The sequence below is a fragment of the Dendrobates tinctorius genome, unplaced genomic scaffold (assembly GCF_039654945.1).
Source record: "Dendrobates tinctorius isolate UK_male_01 unplaced genomic scaffold, ASM3965494v1 ptg000051l, whole genome shotgun sequence".
NCBI lineage: Eukaryota > Metazoa > Chordata > Amphibia > Anura > Dendrobatidae > Dendrobates > Dendrobates tinctorius.
In genome coordinates, this window is record NW_027361719.1 from 3,534,407 (window position 1) to 3,553,595 (window position 19,189).

At 43.4% G+C, this 19,189-nt stretch overlaps 1 protein-coding gene and 1 pseudogene across 4 annotated transcripts in view; both read left to right on the forward strand.

The window, feature by feature from the left end:
• DIP2B (disco interacting protein 2 homolog B) overlaps nt 1–19,189 on the forward strand; it is a 233,740-nt gene that overhangs the window by 73,703 nt on the left and 140,848 nt on the right. The gene's annotated exons all lie outside the window — the stretch shown is intronic.
• Nucleotides 5,248–6,065, forward strand: LOC141091364 (membralin pseudogene; annotated as a pseudogene).

The window sequence follows — 19,189 nt, forward strand, 5'->3', positions numbered from 1 at the left end:
GTGGCCCATACATGGATGGTGAAACTCGGATTCGCGAAACTGTTCTTGGTATTTTCAGATTAAACAATATTTTTTTTTTTTTTTTAAGTGAATAGGATCTATTAAGTGCTTTATATATTGGTCACACCACAGATCTGGCAATACAGCTTGCACTTTGGTGTAAATAAAAATGTTACGAAAGTATAAAAGAGCCGTACTAAAGAGTACACCAAGAGTACAGGGTGATCTCATTAATTTACTGCAGGAAGAAGAATACTCGGTGATGCAGTTGGAGTGGATCGATGCACAGCGCCCATATCTGTAATCTGTGGCTGCTTGGCGGGGACCCTGAGAATGGCCTCCGGGCTTCTGCGGCTCTTCTTCTGATTAGTCGGCCTGGCACATCGTTTCACATTGCACTAGGCTCTGAACAAATGTAATTTGTCAGTAGATCAACCCTTCTAAGCCGTTTATATGGGCATGTAGGTCATAGCAAGCTGAATAAAAGGATACCTTTTATATCTGCAATCTGATGTCTTATCCCAGTAAAATTCACGTTTTCTTAATATGTAAATGAGCTATTAAGATCTATGGGTGGGACATAGCTCTCCCTGAGAATCTACCTCCAGAGATTATTTCAAATGAAAAAGGGGGCGTTACCAGAGTGAGACATGTAATGACTGACAGTCTTCTCTCCTGATCTATATGTCTCACACTGGTAACGCCTCCTTTTATTTATCATAAGCTGTGCAGGCAAATCTGTGTCTGTGCCATAGATCTTAACAGCGCATTCACATATTAAGAAGAACCTGGGTTTCTCAGGAATAAGACAATGAATCTTAAATATCAAGGTATCATTTTATTCATCTTCCTATGATCTGCATGCCCATACAGACGGCTTAGGAGGGTTGATCCTACTGGAAGATGTCCTTTAATAATATTTGATGCCCTCAAGAAAGCCTCCATTAAAATCGCCTGTTATGGTAGGATCCTTGCGCCATATGGTTGAGGCTATAGAACTACCTGCTCTCCAGGACCAGCACATCACTACAAGTATTTAATTATTGGTTACTTGTACTGAAATTGCCTCTCAGCCGTTGGATACCTTTCTACAAATGATTTTATGGGAGTGACCTAATAAAATACACTCACCTGCCCAATCTAATGCAATTAGTAATTCATGTGTGACCTGATGACTTTCAGACTTTACACCAGACTGCTGTAACAGCCGCCACAGGCAGTGTGCATCTTCTGTGCAGTTTCTACGCACCTTTTACCGTAGTTGTGTTTGTTTTGAGCGGCAGTGTAATAGCGGATGAATGGATGTGCACACACATTGCGCTTTCACCTTTGGTTGACTGCACCAGGAATCATGGACTACACGTTTCCTATGGTGTAGCATGCGCTCACTTGCATTCGCGGTGTATCAGACACGTGGTTACATGTTTCTGTGCACACGACAGCGTGTTTATGTAGAATCGTATTCCTGCGTCAGCACATTTATGTAGAATTATTTCTGCACCTGGAGGCAATCTTCCGATAATAAAATAATAACTTTACGAGGCTGAAAATTGAACCCGAAAAAAAAATCAACAAGAGTAAGATGCACAAAACTCGAGAGTCGCGCCCGGTGAGAAATTTGGCGTATCCTTTGGGCGACTCGTGCGCCAAAGCGTGAAATCTTTTTCTGCTGTAATTTACAACTTTCTCTGCATAATTGATACTTATTCTGATAGGCTATTTCATGGCATTCCACAAAGTCCCACCTGCTCTTACTAAAAGTAACAGGGTCAGCATAAAAACATCAAAATTCATAAATTTTGCAACTTTCATACTCTACATATTTCACATGAGAATTTGTTGGGCCTTTTTACCTTTTTTAGGTTGGACCTTTTTTAGGTTGGACCTTTTTTAGGTTGGACCTTTTTTAGGTTGGACCTTTTTTGTTGGGCCTTTTTTGTTGGGCCTTTTTTACCTTTTTTTGGTTTGGCATTTTATTTTTGGTTGGGCCTTTTTGGGTTGGACTTTCTTTTTGTGCTTTCTAGATGTTGGATCTTCACTGATCTGCAAAAGATGCTTTCTCTGATCATAAAAAGATGCTATATTCTAGCTTAGTCTTTAAAGGGATTTAATGCCCCCCAAATGGCTCTTTGATTTTGCAGAATGATGCAGCCTTACCCCTACAGAATCTAAAAAGTACAGGGACACTAAAGCTGGTCTGGATTGAGATCTAAAAGTGTATTCGCTCCAGCAATTCCGGTGTGCTTCAGTGCAGTGCTTAAGTTGGAAAGAGCTTGTAAGCACTGCGCATGTTCAGAGGTGGTCAATGAACTGTAAACAATAAAATTTAACAATTGCCCTGTTCTTGAGGATGGAGAGACTTTTTAATGACAACTAAATTGTAAAGTTCTTTTTTCTAACAAGCACTTTGCACTTTTATCCATACACAAACATAGGAATAACTGTTCTATTATTATATGGATGCTTGAATAGTGAGTGCATACATATACAATGGTTATTATTGATCATCCCGCATTGGCAGAAATTTGTCTACCTGCCTTTTGCACTCATGAATTTAGTGGCCATTCCTAATCCCGCCATGTCTAGGTTTGGATAATCTGTCTTCTGTATTAAGTTTCATATGAATTTCCTCATTTGTTGTGCTAAATTCCATAACGCCTTGCTTGCCTGCGTTTGCCATTTTGTGCTATAGAAGATATTTCTCGTCCCTTGGGCACAATGTATGTGCGAGTGTAAAGCCATTGTGGAGATAGGTTTAATGCCGCGGTAATCCGTATTCCAACGGCTTGTAAAAGATATTTGATATTTATGTAACAATTAGGCCTTGCGCTTCATAGATCACATAGATCACATTCCCTCGAGATCGTTATGTGAATATATGATCCTGGGCTCGGGTAAAGGCCATTTTACACAGGCCAGATATCGTCTCAGATTGGGCTATTAATCTCCACACGAGTCTCGCTGTCCTCAATAATATGACACGGACAGCTGAGCAAACAGTGTTGGAGCAGGTCTGTATTACTTTACATGTTACAATGAGACAAATGGCATAAAATGTCTCATTGATTAAAACATAAAATCATGCTCTGTCATATGCTATAACCAGAGATACATATTGTACTTGTCAACTAGAAATAGTCTTTCACATATATACAAATTTACGTGGTGTGGCAAGTTTGATGAGGCAAGATCATCAAAAATGACCTATTGTTTATATCATTTTGTATTAAATATAAACTTAAAAAAAAGTTTGTTCTTTAAATTTTATAAATCATAATGACAACCCAAAACATTCAACTGACCCTGATCAAAAGTTCACATACCCTGGTGATTTTGGCCTGATAACACCTGTGACCTGTTTGCTTGTAATCAGTCTGTGTGCATAAAAGCTGAGTGAGTTTCTGGGATCACGACAGACTCTTGCATCTTACAATCCTGAAAGGTCAGTGGCTGGATGAGAGTCATGGTGAAAGCAAAAGAATTGTCAACGGATCCACGAGAATGGGTAGTTGAACTGTATAAAACAGGAAAGGGTTACAAAAAGATATCCAAGGAATTGATGATGCCAGTCAGCAGCATTCAAACTGTGATTAACAAATGGAAAATCAGGGGCTCTGTAAAAACAAAACCACGGTCGGGTAGACCAACAAAAATTTCATCCACAACTGCCAGGAAAATTGTTCAGGATGCAAAGAAAAACCCACAAATATCATCAGCTGAAATACTGGACTCTCTGAAAACTAGCATTGTGGCTGTTTCAAGATGCACAATAAGGAGGCACTTGAAGAAAAATGGGCTGCATGGTTGAGTTGCCAGAAGAAAGCCATTACTGGGCAAATGCCACAAAGTATCTCGCCTACAATACGCAAAACAGCACAGAGACAAGCCTAAAAACTTCTGGAACAAGGTAATTTGGAGTGATGAGACCAAAATTGAACTTTTTGGCCACAACCATAAATGTTACATTTGAAGAGATGTCAACAAGGCCTATGATGAAAGGAACACCATTCATACTGTAAAGCATGGAGGTGGATCACTGATGTTTTGAGGATGTGTGAGCTTCAAAGGCACAAGAAACTTGGTCAAAGTTGAAGGAAAGATGAATGCAGCAGGTTATCAGCAAATTCTGGAGGCAAATTTGCACTCATCAGCCTGGACACTACGCATGGAACGTACTTGGACGTTCCAATGTGACAACGATCCAAAACACAAGACCAAGTGGACCTGTCATTGGCTACAGCAGAACAAAGTGAAGGTTCTGGAGTGGCCATCTCAGTCTCCTGACCTCAGTATCATTGAGCCGGGATATCTCAACCACGCAGTTCATGCTAGACAGCCCAGAAATTTACAGGAACTGCAGGCTTTTTACTAAGAAGAGTGGGCAGCTTTACCATCTGAGAAAATAAAGAACTTAATCCACAACTACCACAAAAGACTTCAATCTGTCATTGATGTTAGAGGGGGCAATACACGGTATTAAGAAATGGGGTATGTGAACTTTTGATTAGGGTCATTTTGATGTTTTGGGTTGTCATTATGATTTAAAAAGAGAGAAAACAGTAGTTTGACAATAAATGGCTTCACCCAGCCACTAACTATGAGTGGAGAAAAAGTTTTGGTGTTATCATTCATATTCTCTGAAAAAAGGCCAAGAGAGCAAAAATTCTGCCTGGGTATGTAAACTTTTTAGCACAACTGAATACACACAATAGACGTGAAATAATGGTTATCTCTCCCAAATCCACCGTAAACTTGTCTCAGTGTTTACGGAGTGTCTGGTTGTCTTTTTATTAAAGAGAATCTGTCAGCAGGTTTTTGCTATGTAATATGACAGCAGCATGAGCTAGGGACAGAAACCCTGATTCCTGCGATGTATCACTTAGTATACAGCAGTTAGATGTTATCTTAGTGTGCAGCAATTGTGATAGTCCGTTTTATCTGCTGCAGATCTCAGTTGTTGAGCTGTGAATAACTACAGCCACATCACTGATTGGCTGCTTTATGTGTACACTGTATAGTGGTGGAGCCATGGTTGAACTACTCTGCACGTGCCAAGTTGTCCTATAATGATAATCTCCTGCTGATAAAACATTGATTGTATTGAAACAGCGACACAAGGCCTAATAAGTGACAAATCACTCTCTCCGCTCTTACATTATGCTGCTCTCAGAATACATAGTAAAAACCTGTTGACAGATTCCCTTTTTCACATTAGGGTTTCTGGATATTTTAGAGATTGTGCGTCCCTGTCAGCTTTAAGGGGTCCCCTCCCCACCGAGACAGGGGCAAGAGCGGGGACCCCCCGGACAAGGCATAGGATTCATCAAGATGTCTGAGAATCGGGAAAATATGCCTATTAATAACACTAACGGAAATCGGGTTTGCACCCCCAACCTTAACCAGGACCCCGTGATCAACGTGCGGGATCGCCTCTTCCAAGCTCTCTTCTTCAAGATGGCAGTCACCTCTGCCCGTCTCTTCCCGCCATCTTTCCGCAGAATCTTTGAATTCTTTGTCCTTCTTAAGAACCCTTTTGGTTCTTTTTATTCTCGCATATATCCATATTGCATTTTCGCGGTCTTCTATCAAATGCTTAGAGCCTGTATACGATAAGTGGCCCAGAGATGGCATCCTGCGGGTGGAGATTCAGTTGAACTTGAGCCGAGCACCTATTTTCCTTCAGTGCTACGACACTGTTCCTGGTTTGGTAAAAGATCCCCTGGGTGAGGAAGATGGAGAAGATGATGAGGAGGAGATGTGTTTGGATATGTACCAGAACAGCTCTATGAAGTTCGAGCTTGTCATTGAGCCCAAGGTATTTTTGAAGCCATCGCTCGAGCGTGTGACGCAAGCCTCTGATAATCCGAGTCATGGTCTATCTTTCAGTGATACTGCTAGTAAAGTTTGGCCTCAAGAAGAGTACATAGTAGAATATCCACTTGAATATGGGTTTCTCAGGCTACCTCAGAGCACGACAGAGACTCAACATACCTGTGATGGTGGTAACACTAGACCCAACACGTGACTTGTGCTTCGGAGACAGATTTAGACTGGTTTCACATTAGCGTTTTTTAGCGCAATGCATCTTGCGCGTCCATGCGCCCCTATGTTTAACAAGGCGGGCACATGGTCTAGCGTTTGCACGCGTTCGTATGCGGTTTCGTGCGCATGTGTTTTTTGTAGTGTGTGCCTAAGCGCGCCCGACTCAACCTGTTGCATTTTTGGGTCCGTCCAACGGCGTCAAAAAAAGCTTGTGCACGGAATGCGCAAAAATAACACATTACAGTCTATGGGAACGCAGGCATGCGCATGGACATGCGTACGTCTGCATTTGAAATCGCATGCGTTTTAAGAGTTAACATGGCTAGAAACTGGTTAAAACGCATGCGCCTAAAAAGCGCAAAAGCATGCAAAACACATGATGCGTTTTTTGCATGCGTTTCTATCAGGGCTGTGGAGTCGGTAAGCCAAACCTGCGACTCCGACTCCGACTCCTCAATTTCCCTTACACCGACTCCGACTCCGACTCCACGACTCCGACTCCGACTCCCACACATATTGTTTATATTTAAGTGAAAAATTTATTGTAGTACAATGTGAACCTCAGACATTTAATCATTTTTATGATCCAATAATCAAGATATTTAGATAGAACAGAATATATATTGGTGTACTACCCGGTTTTCATTCTTTTTGGTACAGATACGATATGGATAGACAGATATGGATAAATGGATAGAGCAGATTTCTAATCTGCTTTTGCTATTGAGTAACATTATCTATGAGCGCAAAAACCTTTCAGGTGATGCAGTTTTTTAAAAAGATGATCAACTTTTGCAGCTGAAAAACGTATCCTCAAAAAACACAGGAAAAACGCTGTGTGTGAATGTAGCCTTAGATCAGGAATATAACAGCCATTTATAGGGCATTTCATAACTTTCCCAAACTCCTATGAAAAAATATTCAGCACATCCTGCATTGAACTACTGTACCCAATTTATTATATATTTTAGGAGTCGGAGTCGGTCCATTTTATACCGACTCCAACTCCGACTCCACCAAAATGAGCACCGACTCCGACTCCACGACTCCGACTCCACAGCCCTGGTTTCTATTGCGCACGAAGCGCAGCGCTAAAAAACGCTAGTGTGAAAGTAGCCTTCGTCGTTTTCTCTTGGATGAATTTCTTGGGTATGATGATATTCTCATGTCTAGTGTCAAGGCTTTGGCAGAAAATGAAGAAAAGAAAGGTTTCCTGAGAAATGTTGTTTCAGGGGAACGTTATCGATTTGTCAGTATGTGCATAGTTTTTAATCCAGACCAGTGTTGTTAAATGGGGAAGAGATGTGGAGTTGTCTTTGAGATGGTAATCTTAATTTCTGAAAAAAGTCACTCTGGGATACCTGATAACTTAGGGCAAGCAATAGGATTTATTATGCTTTGCTTATATAGTGCTATCATATTCCTCATCGCTTTAAATATATTATCATCACTGTCCCCCATTGGGGCTCACAATCTAACTTCCCTATCAGTATCCCTATCCCATTCCCTATCTGTCTTTGGAATGTGGGAGGAATAGGGAGACCTAGAGGAAACCCACGCAAACACGGAGAGAACAGACAAACTCCTTGCAGATGTTGTCCTTGATGGGATTTGATCGAAGGACCCCAGTGCTGCAAAGTGCTAACTACTGATCCGCCGTGCTGCCCGCTGATCCGCCGTGCTGCCCGCTGATCCGCCGTGCTGCCCGCTGATCCGCCGTGCTGCCCGCTGATCCGCCGTGCTGCCCGCTGATCCGCCGTGCTGCCCACTGATCCGCCGTGCTGCCCACTGAGCCTCTGTGCTGCCCAGGATGAGACATTTTGGATCCCCTGCCTATGGCAGAATTCGAGGGACAGTCTACACATAGCAGAACCAGTCAGCTGACAGAAATTTCATGCCTGAGTTACTTTATCATTCGCCATAGAACTGTTTCATGTATGAAGAAAGTGTTTTGTTTTTTTTTTGGTCCGTGTCTCAGTTTTTACATTTCTCGTTGAATCCGTTTTTCTCATAAGAAATAAATACCTAGCTTTTCCTACCCATTAGTAAAATATGGACAGCGCTCCACGTGACATCTGTATATCCAGTTTTGATTTTTTTTTTTTTTTTCCCCTCAACGGGCCAGTGATCATCAATCTCCAAAAAAAAAGGGCATGTGAAAAGGTCCAGTCATTATGATGGGTCTGTGGTCTATCCACACCTACCAAAAATCACATGGTGGCCTTTATGGTGCAGCGCATGTTTTGTATTACATGACACATGCAGCCTAACAAGCCTGAGATAAATATCTGGGATAATGGAGATTTCCATTCCCTGGAGCTGCAGCAGATACAAATCAATTAGATGCTGGGCCCATGGAAGCGGTAAGCCTGGACAGCTGCAGGCTTGGATATATTTGGCTCTGCGGGAAGCTTCCCGATGTCTACCCCTCAGCAACCTCAGCCCAGTGTCTTTTGTAATGGTGCAGCAGACTGATGTCTAAAACATTTGTGACATTGCTTCATTACAAAGCCGATCATCAGAGACATGATCCAGGGGTTCTTCCAGCCTCTACTCCAGCCATCCGGTCCTGTCTGGGAGAAGAAGGCCTCATAGGTATGGTATATACTGGACGGTATGTAGGTTTCTCGTCCCCATTAACACAACCGCATTCTACATCCTTATTCAATATGTTATACTGGAGGTAATATTTAATCCGACAGTAGGATTTCACATCCTAGACTATTTAAATGTGCATGTAGCTCTCTCAAAGACAAATCCAGCAATACCTTTCCATGGCCAGTCCGTTTCTTCATTACTGACAAATCAGTGTTTGAATTAATATGTCAATGAGGCTGGAGAGCTATTAGTAGATCTGAGTCCTCTGTCACTCCAGCTCTATTCCCCGATCGGCACCGCCTTCTCCTGTTTGACTAACTGCTTCAAGTCTGTGCAACTTCAGTCAGAGGAGCAGTCAGTCAAGGAGTTGGCGGAGCTGAGTGGGTAATACAGCTGGAGTGACAGATTCTTTTAGATCTACAGATAGTCATGGCCGTGTTGGCACCCTTAAAAGTGTTCCAGAAAATGAAGTATTTCAGAAAATTAATGCAATTACACAGAAAAGAAGAAAATAACACAAAAAATCGGAGGAAAAAAGGCAAATTGGGCATCCTTTCATACAAAACCCCCAAAATAGGAGGCAGCACGGTGGCTCGGTGGTTAGCACTGCAGCCTTGAAGCGCTGGACAACATCTGCATGGAGTTTGTGTGTTCTCCCCGTGTTTGCGTGGGTTTCCTCTGGGTTCTCCGGTTTCCTTCCACATTCCAAAGACATACTGATAGGGAATTTAGATTGTGAGCCCCATCGGGGACAGCGATGATAACATGTGCAAACTGTAAAGCGCTGCGGTATATGTTAGCGCTATATAAAAATAAAGATTATTATTATAAAATAGGCTGCACAAAATTGTTGGCGCTCTCAACTTAATAGTTGGTTGCGCACCCTTTGGAGTTAATAACTGCAATCATTTGTTTCCTATAGCAAACAGCAAGCTTCTTGCACCGCTCTTCTTTTGCAAACTGCTACAGGTCTCTCATATTTGATGGCTGTCTTCTCCCAACAGCAATTTTAAGATCTCTCCACATGTGTTCAATGGGATTTAGATCCGGACTCATTGCTGGCCACTTCAAAACTTTCCAGTGCTTTTTTTTTCATCCATTTCTGGCTGCTTCTTGAAGTATGTTTGGGATCATTGTAGTGCTTGTAGACCCATGACCTACAGTAGGACGCATACTCAGCTTTCTGACACTGGGCTCTACATTGTGACCCAAAATCCTTTGGTAATCTTCAGATTTCATGATGCATTGCACACAGTCAAGGCACCCAGAGGCAGCATAACAACCTCCACAATATCCTTGAATCTCCACCATATTTGACGGTAGGTACCGTGTTCTTCTTTTTTTTTTTTTTTTTTGCAGGCCTCATTCCATTTTTGGTAAACGGTAGAATGATCTGTTTTACCAAAAAGCTCTATCTTGGTGTCACCTATCGACAACAAGCTTTCCCAGAAGGATTGTGGCTTACTCATGTACATTTTGGCAAAATGTAGCCTAGCTTTTTTATGTCTCAGTGTCAGCAGTGAAGTCCTCCTCGGTCACTCCTCGCACTGTGGACAATGGAAGATCAAGATCTCTGAAGGTGGACTTGTAACCTTGAGATTGTTAATATTGTTCAACAGTTATGGTTCTCAAGTCCTCAGACAGTTCTCTTCTCCTCTTTCTCTTCTTCTTCACACAGATACACAATGCAAAGATTGAGTCAACTTATAGTGGTTTGCCAACAATTTTTATAGTGGTTTGCCAACAATTTTGTCCTGGCCATTTTTGGGGGTTTTGTGTGAAATGATGTCCAATTTGCCTTTTTTTCCCTCAGTTTTTTTTTTGTGAGTGTTCTTCCAATACACACAAAGGAAATAAACGTGTATAATAAAACGTGTAATTGCAATAATTTTCAAAGGTGCCAACATTTTTTTGGCCACTACTGTTGCTCTTCAGCCTCAATTACATATTTAAATGCTGATTTCTCAGTAACGGAGGAACGACCTGGCCATGTACCGTTATTGCTAGACTTGTCCTTGAATGAACTATACTACCAAATTAATAGTTATGTTAGGTGTATGGGGGCTTTCTGACTTCTTTGACAGATAAGGATTCGGTTAGATTAAGTTTAAAAAGTTTGATCCTTTTGTCAGGTGTTTGGTGGCGGCTTTCTCCTCTCTATTGAAGACACACAAGTGCTTTGCTGAGCTGAGCGTTCTTGTGTATGGGGGAATGTTTGGCCGGTCACTATTTCTGCTTTATGGGCGTTTTTAAAGTGAAGTCAGTACACATACAGACCGGATTATAAATGGATGTAAATTATATAGAATAAATTCCTTATTTGTGTTTTTCACCATTTTTCCAATACTTTGGCCCCAAGCTTGGCTCTAGATGTCCAGAAACAGGATGTATTTTATCGAGCATATGAGGACCACACGGCCGGTCATCATGGAACCCTGTTGTGATCAAAGTTCAGTTCACGAAAACCACTGGGAGTTGGGGTGTTGTGTTTCAGGAAATAGACACTAAAGTTTGCCAGTTTTAAGGCCGTGAGAAAGCGGCCTCACTCAGATACCAGAATATGTACAAGGCTGGAATCACATAAGGTTTTGATGCAGTTTTTTGACCGAAGGCCACAAATGGGTGCAACACAGATGGGTAAAGTACAAAATAAAAGCCAATACTTTTCTCATGTGTAATAGTTCCTGAGTGTGGCTTTTCTTACAATCATTGTTGCTCAGAATTAATGTGTACACCAGGCTATAGTCGAGTCCTACAGTGGCTGATGCTCCAGAATCCCATCTACAGTCCAGGCCTCCACCAGAGACTGGCTGCAGCTAACACGAGAACCCAGCCTCTAAATGGCATTGTCGAAATAGCCTTCCTGTTACAGTCTATTAAGAAATGGAAGTCGCCCACCTTATCACTGGAGATCATATAAAATTCAGCAATTTTCAATTTTAGAACTGCAAATGTGTAGCTATTTTTTTTCTTTATTTGCTTTACTATCATTTGTGTATTATATGGTTGAAGCCTAAAAATGTTGAAAAGGTTTTCTGGATCAGGCAGAGTGCCAGATTGAAGGGCAACTTGCTACTGGGGATTAGTGATGTAAAACCTTATCCCGGGCCCAGAATATGTGCCAGCTGTTCAAAGTTATGACAGATCCGAGTTAATAAATATATTCATCAATTTCTAGAAACGCTTGTTCTTGATAGCTTTAAGGCATGTCTATCCTGCCCTTTCACGCTATAGTAAAAGCATAGGCTTGCTCCCCTTATCCCTCTCAGCAAGATAAAGAAAACCTGCTTTTAGTGTCATATGTCCAGGAACGGTCCTGTTTCTTAATTTCTGTAACTTGCTGTACATAATTTTTTTGAGTGAATCGGTTACTATTCTGTCAGCACTATAGGTGCAGAGACTTTCATGTACCCTGAAAGCCCATCTTGACATTTACAGCTGTACACAGCTAGACATGCAAGAGAGCAAAACCACAGCGGCAAAGGCACAGTCCTTCTTCCTGTAAACCATCTTGACGTCTCTACTGCTGGATGTGGATTGCGCTTGACAACAGGCAGTGGACAGCAAGTTAGAATGAAGACATCAAGTGATGGGCTCTTTGGAGTATATTTTCAGGCAGGAAACATCATTTTTTGGGTACATACGGTAAATGACTTTGTAATTTTTGTAATCATTGACAGAGCTCAATGCCGGACAAGAGGTTGTCTATAAGTCTGTTACATTCTACGCAAAAGGATACATGGAAATATATATGGTATCGTTTTCTTGACGACTGCTGTGCAAGTTACTATATTCCCAACATAAATAACATCTGTCATTCTTTGTTTTATTTTTCTTTTTCCCCGTTTGTGTGAAGTAAAGAATCTGGTTCTTGTGAAGAAGTAAACGGTGGCTTCTCATTAATTCTTTGTGGTTATGAAGATGATTGTAGTAAATGAATAGGGTAGGATTTTTATTTAACAAAGTGGTCCCTCAACTTGATTTGTTACATACCGTTTATTGTACTTTATCCATTACTTTGATCGCTATGTTTGCGCTTGCACTTGATTTTGTATGATCTAACGTCTGTTGCGTCAATTAATGACTCGATGTTATTGTCTTGTTTTGAAAAAGAATAAAACTTTGGAAAAGTAGCAAATGATTAAGTTCCTAGGATGAAAATCCGTCCTGGCCACTTCATGATCAACGCGTGAGACTTTAGTCATCAGATCTGTTGTAATGAGTCACCACTCTACGTGATCCTCAGGTTGTTAGGAAGACCCCCTATTCAGTGACTGCTAGCAAAGATGTTGATAGTCTGGGGGCAGACCATGAATGAGGGTCCGTCCCTGGTAAGCCCACAGTTTAGCAGAAATGAGAGCCTGGATAATGGGCCTCTTTAAAGAGAATGTGTCATCAGACAATGATCTTTTGTTTACATCAGGTTAAATTTAGAGTTTCACTAACTTTTTTTTTTTTTTTTTTATATACCCACATATAAAAAATACCTTGCGAGTCACATACTGAGTACTGGGCCTAATACGAGTCCGCTGATTCCTGTGCTGCACTTGGACATAAGCAGCAGTTGACTGACTCCGAGCCTATTTGTATAGAGGCATACTGGGCATTCTGGTCAAAGGTCCTTGTGCAAGGAATGAAAAGAAGTGAGCTGTGACAGCTATTGTCTGTGATGATAATGAGACTATTGAAAAGTCATTTTGTCAGAACAGGAAGCACGGGTCTAATATTGGAGTCCTGAGGAACAGATTAATTGGCACTACTCTCCAAACAGCAAATAATTATATGGCACGCTCAACAGGTGTATCGGAACAATTCACATTGGTGCTTCACGTTCCCTAAATTAGCCATACTAACAATATTTACAGTCAATGTTTCACAAACTCCAGTTCTCACGGCCCCCACAGGTCATGTTTTCAGAATTTCCATAGTATTGCACAGGGGAGAGAATTCCTGATGTTGTGGTGATACTTCCACCACCTGAGAAATACTAAGGAAATCCTGAGAACATGACCTGTTTGGGGCCGTGAGGACTGGACAGGGGAAACGCTGCTTAAAGGGAACCTTTTTAATCTGCATGCACCATGTTCCAGAGCAGAGGAGGCGGAGTAGGTTCATATATAGTTTTGTGAGTAAAGCTTCAAAATATCTTGTGTTTTATTCATTTAATCCTCTGCGCTTTCTGGGGAGCTCAGTCCGGTGGGCGGTCCTATCAGTGACTGACAGCTCACCCTGCATGCACACTTATATAAACAAAGCTGTCAATCACTGATGGGACCGCCCACTGGACTGAGCAGAGGATTAAATCATGAAATCACTGGATATACGGAGTCTTTTTTCACAGAACTATAGATCAATCTGCTCTGCTCCTCCTGCTCTATAACATGGTGCCTGCAGATTGACCTGCATTCTCATGGTGACAGGTTTACTTTAAAAGTAGAGTAAGAAAATGACGCTCCCCAATGGTGTAATTTCGTCTGAATTCTAAATCGTCCATCTTGTAAAGTGCAGGGTCTGGTTATGTGACTGGGCCCGATTCTCTCACATGAATCTATGGCCGTGTGACCTCGGTATGAAGATAAGGCTCCACAGAGCGTCTACATTGGGGCTGTGATGCAGCAGGTTGTGCAGCCACAGATCTGTGCTCCGTGGGGTCCTGCTATACCCCAGCATATGGCTTGACTTTTCTTAACCCCAAATAGTTTTTTGGAAATGCTTTGTAGGTGCTTCATAGTACTTAGAGATATTCCAACCCTGGACATTTAGGGCTCCTCCAAAGGAAATGTCAGAAATGTCTGATACATACTGTCTCCATTTCTGGCCCCGTTCTGGTCATAGATGCGGGTCCCACTGTTGTCCTGTCTGATTTTCCCTATGTCCTCTATCTTTTCAGCATGTCCTAAAATGATGGGACTGTCTTTTCAAGGATAAATGATGATACAAAAGCGAGTCACTAGTCCACCACGGGCCCGATTCATCATGTGTGTTTTTGAAGTCACTTCTCTATTTTTGTCTTAAGGTATTAGTTGAGGTTTTGAATTGTGACAAATTCTTAAAAAAAAAAGTTCATGAACTGTTAACAACTTTTTAGCAAAAAACAAACCGGTAAACGCATCAAATAGACTAAAAAAGGCGCAAATTAATAGTTGAATATGGCATAAATGAATGACAGGCAAAGGAAAAACCAAACAAACAACCAAGTGCAGTAATGAATCGGGGCCCCCACATGTGTTTGCAGCGCAGCCTTCACGCTCCGCAGCCTTCACGCTCCGCAGCCTTCACGCTCCGCAGCCTTCACGCTCCGCAGCCTTCACGCTCCGCAGCCTTCACGCTCCGCAGCCTTCACGCTCCGCAGCCTTCACGCTCCCCAGCCTTCACGCTCCGCAGCCTTCACGTTCCGCAGCCTACACGCTCCGCAGCCTACACGCTCCGCAGCCTTCACGTTCCGCAGCCTTCACGTTCCGCAGCCTTCACGTTCCGCAGCCTTCACGTTCCGCAGCCTTCACGCTCCGCATCGGACCTCTGTTTCAGTGCTGTGTACATGTGCTGCCTTTCTTCGCAGTAAGGTTCTTAAACTTGTAAGCGTTGTTCTTGTCAGTGTTCTTTCCTGTCGCTGCAAATTACAGCAAGTGATTGTGGCAGGATTTCCGTGTTTACCTTCTGATATAAGCGGGGTTTCTTTCTTTGGTTCCTGACAGAGCAGGAAACTCCGAATAAGAGGCATTTTAGCTTTTATCCTGCAGCATACATCTCTACATGTGAAAATAACACTGACGCGTCTGCTGGCGATACACGAGGGGACGCTCCTGCTTTCATGCACTTTTCTATGATTGCCCCCATCACAAGCACAGATCTGATAATAAGGGGTGGTGGGGGGCGAGAGAAGCGTCTGATGGCTGAGTAGAGGCTGCGAGGGAATACACTGGAGCAAGCAGATTATCTGGATGCTCCCGATGCTAATTGCAGCTTGCAGTTCCCCAATATGTGTCTCCAATATAGAGACAGAGGTAACCCTGCCGCTCTTTTACGGCTCATGACGTATTAGCGGCCACTGACAGTGGCCATCATCTTGTTGGATGCCGCGGCTTTCATCCACCATACGGCCCTATTGTAAAATGACATATACTGCATGGTATATGTATTGTGATAGCCGTCTGTATTGGAAAGAGCAGCCTGCTGACTGTATGGGAATGTATACTAGCTAGATCAGACCTGGGCAAAGTGCGGTCCGTGGGCCACGTTCATCCCTCTGCCTGTTCCAGCGCGTCCCGCGGACTAAGACCGCCAGAGGGCTGACAACACTGGCTCACGGGCTGCACAATGCACGCGCCTTCCCCCACTTGTCTATAGGTGGGACTGAGTGTGGGCTCATACTGTAAATGGGGTCTTGTATTGTACATAGGAAGGCTATGTGGGAGTTCACTGTATGTAGGGGCTATATGAGGGCTCATACTGTATATAGGGGCATGAACGGTATATAGGGGTTGTCAGCATGCTTAATTCTGTTCAATATTGATTGACTAGATGTTGGCCCGATTCTAACGCATCAGGTATTCTAGAATATATATGCAGTTTATTTTTGAAGATTTAATAATAATGCAATAATGCACCCCCCAATCCTGATATGTATAGTTCTCTCACCCCCAATCCTGATATGCATGCTACCCCTCAACCCCCTGTCCTGGTATGCATGGTCCCCTGACCCCCCAATCCTGGTATGCATGGTCCTCTCACCTCTTTCCTGGTATGCATGGCCCTCTTACACCCCTTTCAGGGTATGCATGGTCCCGTCACCCCCCAATCCTGGTATGCATGGTCCCCTCACCCCCCTTTCTTGGTATACATGGTCCCCTCACCCCCCTTTGTTGGTATGCATGGTCCTCTCACACCCCAATCCTGGTATGTATGCTCACCGTCACCCCCTTTCCTGGTATGTATGGTCCCATCACCCCCACTATCCTGGTATGCATGGTCCCCTCACCCCCCTATCCTGGTATGCATGGTCCCCTCACCCCCCTTTCCTGATATGCATGGTCCCCGCACCCCCCAATCCTGGTATGCATGGTCCTCTTACACTCCTTTTGGGGTATGCATGGTCCACTCACCCCCCAGTCCTGGTATGCATGGTCCCCTCACCCCCCCCTATCCTGGTATGCATGGTTCCCTCACCCCCCTTTCCTGGTATGCATGGTCCCCTCACCCCCCTTTCCTGGTATGCATGGTCCCCTCACCCCCATTTCCTGGTATGCATGGTCTGATCACCCTCCTTTCCGTGTAGCCGCGACCAATCAGCGTCGCGGCCCTCTGTCCGCGACCAATCACTGCTGCGGCCCTGTACAAAAATAATATTAAAAAATAAAAAAAGTTATTCTCACCTTCCGACGGCCTCCTGTCTTCTTTCCACGCGGCCGGCCTCACGTTCCCAGTAATGCTTTGCGGCTTAGACCGCTGATGACGTCGGTCTTCTTTCTCGCTGTCGCGAGAGTGACGTCATCAGCGGTCTAAGCCACAAAGCATTACTGGGAACGCGAGGCCGGGCGCGTGGAAAGAAGACAGGAGGCCGTGGGAAGGTGAGAATAACTTTTTTTTATTTTAATTCTCTTTTTTACAGATTAAGGCCTGCGCCTGCCGCTGATTGGTCAATCAGCGGCAGGCGCAGCTTACCGTTACAAACAGCTGCGCCTGTCGCTGATTGGCTGCGGCCTGGCGGGGGCCTGGCGGCCGCGACCAATCTCCGGGCCAGACAGACACGATAAGGCGTGTATATATATATATATATATATATATATATATATATATATATACCACCATTAATAATATAAAATAATTATAATTAATGTGTTAATATTAATATTGAGCAGAATTAATGTCAGGATGTTAGCTCGGCCCTCCACAACATTCACTGTTCCTCATGTAGCCCTTTGGGAAAATGAATTGCCCACTCCTGAGCTAGATAGAGGCCAAAAGGACACTTTGGTTTCCATCTGTTGAATGGGGGAAGATTATAGCATACACACACGAGGTCACAATTGTTGGTTCCCCTCGTTTAATGACAGAAAACCCCATAATGGTCACAGAAATAACCGGCCTATTTCATGAGTTTTATTTTTTTTTTAAATTCTGTGGATGCGTGGCTGAAAAGCAATGTCTGACTTTCATTTGTTCATTTTCATAGATTTTTTATTACTTTCGTCAGATTCAAGTTATTTCTGTCACCATTGTGGGTTTTTCTGTCATAAAACGAGGAGTACCAACAATTGTGACCTCGTGTGTGTTCGCCAGGTCTGTCTTACAGCATATGTGTCCGGTTGGGTGGACAGGCGCATTGTGCACTCAGCCATTCATACAATTTTAGACAAAAATGTGCAGGAAAAAATCTTGTGTAGTCTTTTTCGGTACAATGCACATTGTAGTGTGAAGGTCACCTATATGCTGCGTTCACACATCCGTGTGTTGTGGGCCGTGCACAGATTGACTATGGGTCTCATAACCCGAGCTTGACCCCCAGTCGGTTCATTCTCAGACTGTGACGCACGGATGTATGGGTGCAGCATTATGGGGAGCGCCGTGATGGGCATGGTTATGGAGGAACTGTCTGGTCTGCTATTCTGTACACTATAGTTACTTATGCGTATAGAAGTCATGTACACGGCCATATTTGTGATTTCTCTTGAAAAAAGGATGGCAGGCAAAATAAATTGTAAGGCAGACTGACAATTGGGTTCTGCCTACAAGCTCCAGATTAACTATTGATCTGCCTGGGCCAGTGTGGGCACCGATTCAATTACGGCTGCAAATTGCGTAAGTGACCGGCTCCGTGTCCGAGTCGACATGGCTCATCCGCATAGGGAGATGATGCAGGAGATCAATACCTTATTGGCAGGCGCTAGTCTATTCTGTAAATTGGACCAGCCTAGTGCGTGTTGGGATCATTTTTCCTGGTGGACCTGAGGTCCATGTGATAATGCCCCTTGTGCACTGGCACATAAGATGAACATTAGTCTGTGTGGGGTCTGTTCAGTTTTCTTCAAGTGATGCTGTGGGTTGAGGGAAGATCTAGCTGGAGCCTGTAGGCCTGACTCCTAGCATTCGGGGAAGAATCCTGTGATCATTGACAGATGCCAGATACGTGGTTGGCCGCTTACATATTGCAATCCTTACTCAGGAGCGTCTTGTGTCTCATTATTTAGACTAGTCTTCCAGTCAGTATCGGCGTCATGTGCCGTGACTCATATGATGTCATCTTCTTCTCTGGTATTGTGTCTGGAGTTGTGTTTTATGACAACGCATTGATCTGTTGGTGATGCTGTCCTCCTGTTAGCAGTAGATCCACGTGTTGCTTCTACCTTTATGCTGGTGCTTTGCATTGGGTTAGATTTCCCCTGGCCATAGACAGTAGATAGCAGTCAGATAGGAAATCTATAAGCTGATAGCTGTTTGCTGTCATGAAGGTGCGAGATCAGCATCTCTCAACACCTCTAGAGCTTCTTATCTCTGGGGGAAATCGTGTGACCATGCAATCCAGTCTTTCCGGGCAATGATAGCAGATGGG